Source organism: Microcebus murinus, chromosome 4, assembly GCF_040939455.1.
Source record: "Microcebus murinus isolate Inina chromosome 4, M.murinus_Inina_mat1.0, whole genome shotgun sequence".
Classification (NCBI taxonomy): Eukaryota; Metazoa; Chordata; class Mammalia; order Primates; family Cheirogaleidae; genus Microcebus; species Microcebus murinus.
In genome coordinates, this window is record NC_134107.1 from 114,332,497 (window position 1) to 114,339,031 (window position 6,535).

The 6,535-nt window shown below is 63.6% G+C and overlaps 2 non-coding genes across 2 annotated transcripts; both read left to right on the forward strand.

Moving 5' to 3' along the window:
• The first annotated feature begins 1,900 nt into the window (after nt 1-1,900).
• Nucleotides 1,901-2,019, forward strand: LOC142870664 (5S ribosomal RNA). Its single transcript, XR_012919034.1, has one exon. It is a non-coding gene; the product is annotated as a 5S ribosomal RNA (ribosomal RNA).
• Nucleotides 2,020-5,550: 3,531 nt separating this feature from the next.
• Nucleotides 5,551-5,669, forward strand: LOC142870672 (5S ribosomal RNA). The gene has a single exon (XR_012919035.1). It is a non-coding gene; the product is annotated as a 5S ribosomal RNA (ribosomal RNA).
• The last annotated feature ends 866 nt before the right edge of the window (nt 5,670-6,535 follow it).

Here is a 6,535-nt window from a genome sequence, read left to right on the forward strand (position 1 = left end):
CCCCAGGGAGGCCCGGGGGCTGGCTGGACAACGCGGTCTGCTGGGCAGGGGGGGGGGTTTGGAGGAGCAACTGATGCCCTTTGCACTTTGGGTAGCAAGTGTCTGAGGTGTCTCTGAGCCCTGCGCCATGTCGGGGGTGGGGGGTGGGAGGTCGGGGGGGTGGAGGAGCAGGAGGAGGAGGAGGAGGAGGTGGGAAGGGCCGTGGCCTGCAGTCGTCTTCCCGGGGTGGCTTCTTCCACAGGCTGCTTGGCCTGGGCTCCCTGCACCTGGGCCTTTGGAGGACTGGCCCTGTGCTTGCCAACGCTTCCCCTGCAGGGACCCAGAGCTGGGAGGTTGCATCTCTCAGCCCTGGGTCGGGCAGAGCCCCAGCGGGCCATGCCCACAACCTCTCTCAGCACGGGTCCCCCAGAAGGCTCCTTTGGGACCAGGATTCTCTTGCGGGTGACTCTTTAAGGTCTGGCCCCTGGATGGAGGGGCACCAGGAGTAGAGGAGCAGGAAGGGGAAGGGGGTGGCCATGCGAGGGGACACTTTCAGGCCAAGTCCCAGCTTCAGCCTGATCCTCCTGGGAACCCCGGGGTGTACGTCACACCTCCTGGTTGTCCCGCTCTGAGACAAGGAGCCGGGCTTCGCATTCCCCCAGCAGCCAGTCGTGGGCTGAGGACACCTGGGGCGTTGGGAACTCCCTGGCTTCTCCTTGGCTTAACATCTGGAGCTGCTTGTGAATCGTGCCGCCACACACACCCGAGTGCAGGTGTCTTCTGCACAGACTGCGGGCCTCGCTCTTCTGAATGCCGCTAGCTCGCCACCCACCCACGGGTGAACCTGGTCAGGGTACTTTCTCTCGGGGGCAGACTCTGATCCTGGCGGGCTACCGGTGTTTCTGTTTGCTCGTTTCTTTCTTCCATTTCGGGAAAGGCTTCCTTACTGGGTGTGGAAATCTCCTATGCCTTTCCTCGCCTATTCTGTCAGCTTTAAAATTCTCTTTCAGTTGCCACCCTCACAGATGGATTAGGAAACTCTTTCCGGTGCACTCATTAGTGAAATGACCTCAATGAAGCTGGAATCCAATATCTAATGGCCGATTTTTAGCGAGTCCACACGCCAGGGTGGTCGGGGTCCAATGCAGCCCCGGCCAGGCCCAGGCCCCGGCCCCTTGGACTGGGCCACAGGAGGACACAGAGGAGGGTCCCGGCCCCCCCGGTCGCGTTGCCGGCAGTTCTCCAAGGGCTTGGGCGTTTTCCAGAGGTAGGAGATGGAGGGGACTGATTTCTTCAGCGCCCCACAAACCACGCCACCCCACCCATGGGACACATCCCTAGAGAGAGAGAGAGACGCCCCATACACTCGCTCCCCTCCCCCATGCGCTGTGCCCCAGCCCGGGCCCGGGGGAATAGGCGGCAGCCCACCCACAGGGTGGGGGGCCCAGCTGAAAGGGGTTGTCGGGGAGGGCGGCCCCTGCCTGGGGTCAAAGGGCGGGCGATCCGCGCGTGCGCAATCGGCGGCGGAGGCGGCGGCGGCGGCGGCGGCGGCGGCGGCGGCCACGAGCTGGGGGTGGGGGGCGGGTAGGTGAAGGAGGCCAGGCGAGGAGAGGAAGGGGGCTGGAAGGTCTCCACCTTGGCGAGTCCAGCCGTGGAGGCGCATCTTGTGTGAGTGTGAGTGTGTGTGTGTGTGTGTGTGTGTATAGAGAGACAGCCCCCCACCCCGGCCCACCGCTCCCTGCCCGCCCCGCCCCGCCCCGCCTGTCACCCCCGTCCCTCGGAGCCCGCCGGACCCGGCCGGTGAACTCAACAGGCCCGGCCCGGCGCGGGTCAGCGCCGGTGCGGGGCCTGGGGCGGGAGGAGGCGGCGGGGAAGCGCAGAGAGGCTCGGCTTCTTGAGCGGGGCAGGGGCGCCCTCCGCCGTCTAGGGCCACACCACCCTGAACGCGCCCGACCTCGTCTGGTCTCGGAAGCTAAGCAGGGTCGGGCCTGGTTAGTACTTGGATGGGAGACCGCCTGGGAATACCGGGTGCCGTAGGCTTCTTCTTTTTTTTTTTTTTTTTTTTTGCCTCTTGTTCTGTCCCCTCTCTGGGAGCGAGGCGGCGGCCCGGGGCGGGGGTCACCCCCACCCTCAGCGCCCGCCGCGGTGCCTGGCGCCCCAGCCCGCACCGTGGGGCCTCCTCTTGTCCCAAGCCGCGACACCGCCGTCACGCGGCAGCATGCGTGGCTTCTGGACTGTCAGGTCTCAGACCAAAGGTCTGCTCTGTGGGAACCGACACGCTGGAGGAAACCTTGAGAGTCTGAGAGGGGAGGGAGTTCCAGAAGAAGGCCAGGATGTCATTTTGAGGGAGTATGTGACCAGAACTCGTCCCGTTGCTTTTGGGGTTCTATGGGCTACACGTAGGAATCTTTGGTGGTGGCACCTGATGTTGGGGGATCCGGAGTCACACCCAGACCTGCTCCACAGGCCTCCTTTTACTTTTCTCTTCGGATTCATTATTTTTAAAAAGTGTCTCTTATCTCTATGATTGCATTTTCTTTTCTCTCTCTTTTCAAGCAGATGATGGGAGTCCAAGTATTAAGGTGACATGTGTTGCCCGTGCCCCCCTCCCCCCTGTGTTCTTATTCATTTACCTCTGATGTCGTTCCAGCGTATTGTGGGGGTACCAATGTTAAGGTCGGGTACGTTGCCCTCTCCCAGCCTCCCCCCTCGGGTCAGAGCCTCAAGTGCGCCCATCCCCCAGTCGGTGCGCACCCACCCCATTCCTAATGGAGGTGTATGCCCATCCCCTCCCCCCACCCGCCCGACACCCACCCGATGAAGGTGATTCCTCTGTGTCCACTTAGGTGTCCATCGGTTCGTACCCATTTGCTGGTGAGCGCGAGCACGTGGTGCTCGTGTGTCCATTCTTGGGCTACCTGGCTTACTGGAACGGGTTCCAGCTCTGGCCAGGAGAACCACGAGAGGTGCCCTCTCACCGCTGCTCCTCCTAGCTGAATAGCACTCCGTGGTGTCCACGCGCCACATTTCATTTACGCACTCGTGGGTCGATGGGCACTCGGGTCGCTTCCAGGTCTTTGCGATTGTGACTTGTGCCCTGACTCTAACCCTAACCCTTACCCAGCCCGTCTCCTCCTCGGCCCCTGCCTGACTGACTCCTTCCCGCCCGGCCTGTCACCTGTCACCGTCCTCTGCCCCTGCCTGACACGCTCCTCCCCGCCCGGGCCGTCACCGTCCTCGGCCCCTGCCTGACGGGGCTCCTCCGTCGCCTGGGCCTTCCAAGGGCTTGGTGTGGACGCTGGTTCCAGGACGCCCTCCCAGGAACCCGGTAGCAGGGCGGCCGCAGCGTCTCGCGCCACCCAACCGTCCGCCGGCCGGCGGCCGTCGCTAAGTGGCCTGCGGGGGACGTGCCCCCACTGTGGGGCGGGCGCCCAGCCTGGTGTCTTCTCCGAGGCCCCGTGGCTGCTTTCCCCCCCCCCCGCAAGGGGAGAGCCGCGGAGGTGGGGACCGCCTCCTCGTGGGGACGTACACCCAGCTCTCCACGTCGGATTCCGGGGCTCTCTGTCCTGCCAGAAGGCCCAGCTGGCCTGCGGGTCCTTAGAGTGGCAAAAACATCCGAAAACTGAGATTGAGGGTCCGGTGGTTGTCTGCACTTTTGTGCTGGGCACCCCAGGGAGGCCCGGGGGCTGGCTGGACAACGCGGTCTGCTGGGCAGGGGGGGGGGTTTGGAGGAGCAACTGATGCCCTTTGCACTTTGGGTAGCAAGTGTCTGAGGTGTCTCTGAGCCCTGCGCCATGTCGGGGGTGGGGGGTGGGAGGTCGGGGGGGTGGAGGAGCAGGAGGAGGAGGAGGAGGAGGTGGGAAGGGCCGTGGCCTGCAGTCGTCTTCCCGGGGTGGCTTCTTCCACAGGCTGCTTGGCCTGGGCTCCCTGCACCTGGGCCTTTGGAGGACTGGCCCTGTGCTTGCCAACGCTTCCCCTGCAGGGACCCAGAGCTGGGAGGTTGCATCTCTCAGCCCTGGGTCGGGCAGAGCCCCAGCGGGCCATGCCCACAACCTCTCTCAGCACGGGTCCCCCAGAAGGCTCCTTTGGGACCAGGATTCTCTTGCGGGTGACTCTTTAAGGTCTGGCCCCTGGATGGAGGGGCACCAGGAGTAGAGGAGCAGGAAGGGGAAGGGGGTGGCCATGCGAGGGGACACTTTCAGGCCAAGTCCCAGCTTCAGCCTGATCCTCCTGGGAACCCCGGGGTGTACGTCACACCTCCTGGTTGTCCCGCTCTGAGACAAGGAGCCGGGCTTCGCATTCCCCCAGCAGCCAGTCGTGGGCTGAGGACACCTGGGGCGTTGGGAACTCCCTGGCTTCTCCTTGGCTTAACATCTGGAGCTGCTTGTGAATCGTGCCGCCACACACACCCGAGTGCAGGTGTCTTCTGCACAGACTGCGGGCCTCGCTCTTCTGAATGCCGCTAGCTCGCCACCCACCCACGGGTGAACCTGGTCAGGGTACTTTCTCTCGGGGGCAGACTCTGATCCTGGCGGGCTACCGGTGTTTCTGTTTGCTCGTTTCTTTCTTCCATTTCGGGAAAGGCTTCCTTACTGGGTGTGGAAATCTCCTATGCCTTTCCTCGCCTATTCTGTCAGCTTTAAAATTCTCTTTCAGTTGCCACCCTCACAGATGGATTAGGAAACTCTTTCCGGTGCACTCATTAGTGAAATGACCTCAATGAAGCTGGAATCCAATATCTAATGGCCGATTTTTAGCGAGTCCACACGCCAGGGTGGTCGGGGTCCAATGCAGCCCCGGCCAGGCCCAGGCCCCGGCCCCTTGGACTGGGCCACAGGAGGACACAGAGGAGGGTCCCGGCCGCCCCCGGTCGCGTTGCCGGCAGTTCTCCAAGGGCTTGGGCGTTTTCCAGAGGTAGGAGATGGAGGGGACTGATTTCTTCAGCGCCCCACAAACCACGCCACCCCACCCATGGGACACATCCCTAGAGAGAGAGAGAGACGCCCCATACACTCGCTCCCCTCCCCCATGCGCTGTGCCCCAGCCCGGGCCCGGGGGAATAGGCGGCAGCCCACCCACAGGGTGGGGGGCCCAGCTGAAAGGGGTTGTCGGGGAGGGCGGCCCCTGCCTGGGGTCAAAGGGCGGGCGATCCGCGCGTGCGCAATCGGCGGCGGAGGCGGCGGCGGCGGCGGCGGCGGCGGCGGCGGCGGCCACGAGCTGGGGGTGGGGGGCGGGTAGGTGAAGGAGGCCAGGCGAGGAGAGGAAGGGGGCTGGAAGGTCTCCACCTTGGCGAGTCCAGCCGTGGAGGCGCATCTTGTGTGAGTGTGAGTGTGTGTGTGTGTGTGTGTGTGTATAGAGAGACAGCCCCCCACCCCGGCCCACCGCTCCCTGCCCGCCCCGCCCCGCCCCGCCTGTCACCCCCGTCCCTCGGAGCCCGCCGGACCCGGCCGGTGAACTCAACAGGCCCGGCCCGGCGCGGGTCAGCGCCGGTGCGGGGCCTGGGGCGGGAGGAGGCGGCGGGGAAGCGCAGAGAGGCTCGGCTTCTTGAGCGGGGCAGGGGCGCCCTCCGCCGTCTAGGGCCACACCACCCTGAACGCGCCCGACCTCGTCTGGTCTCGGAAGCTAAGCAGGGTCGGGCCTGGTTAGTACTTGGATGGGAGACCGCCTGGGAATACCGGGTGCCGTAGGCTTCTTCTTTTTTTTTTTTTTTTTTTTTGCCTCTTGTTCTGTCCCCTCTCTGGGAGCGAGGCGGCGGCCCGGGGCGGGGGTCACCCCCACCCTCAGCGCCCGCCGCGGTGCCTGGCGCCCCAGCCCGCACCGTGGGGCCTCCTCTTGTCCCAAGCCGCGACACCGCCGTCACGCGGCAGCATGCGTGGCTTCTGGACTGTCAGGTCTCAGACCAAAGGTCTGCTCTGTGGGAACCGACACGCTGGAGGAAACCTTGAGAGTCTGAGAGGGGAGGGAGTTCCAGAAGAAGGCCAGGATGTCATTTTGAGGGAGTATGTGACCAGAACTCGTCCCGTTGCTTTTGGGGTTCTATGGGCTACACGTAGGAATCTTTGGTGGTGGCACCTGATGTTGGGGGATCCGGAGTCACACCCAGACCTGCTCCACAGGCCTCCTTTTACTTTTCTCTTCGGATTCATTATTTTTAAAAAGTGTCTCTTATCTCTATGATTGCATTTTCTTTTCTCTCTCTTTTCAAGCAGATGATGGGAGTCCAAGTATTAAGGTGACATGTGTTGCCCGTGCCCCCCTCCCCCCTGTGTTCTTATTCATTTACCTCTGATGTCGTTCCAGCGTATTGTGGGGGTACCAATGTTAAGGTCGGGTACGTTGCCCTCTCCCAGCCTCCCCCCTCGGGTCAGAGCCTCAAGTGCGCCCATCCCCCAGTCGGTGCGCACCCACCCCATTCCTAATGGAGGTGTATGCCCATCCCCTCCCCCCACCCGCCCGACACCCACCCGATGAAGGTGATTCCTCTGTGTCCACTTAGGTGTCCATCGGTTCGTACCCATTTGCTGGTGAGCGCGAGCACGTGGTGCTCGTGTGTCCA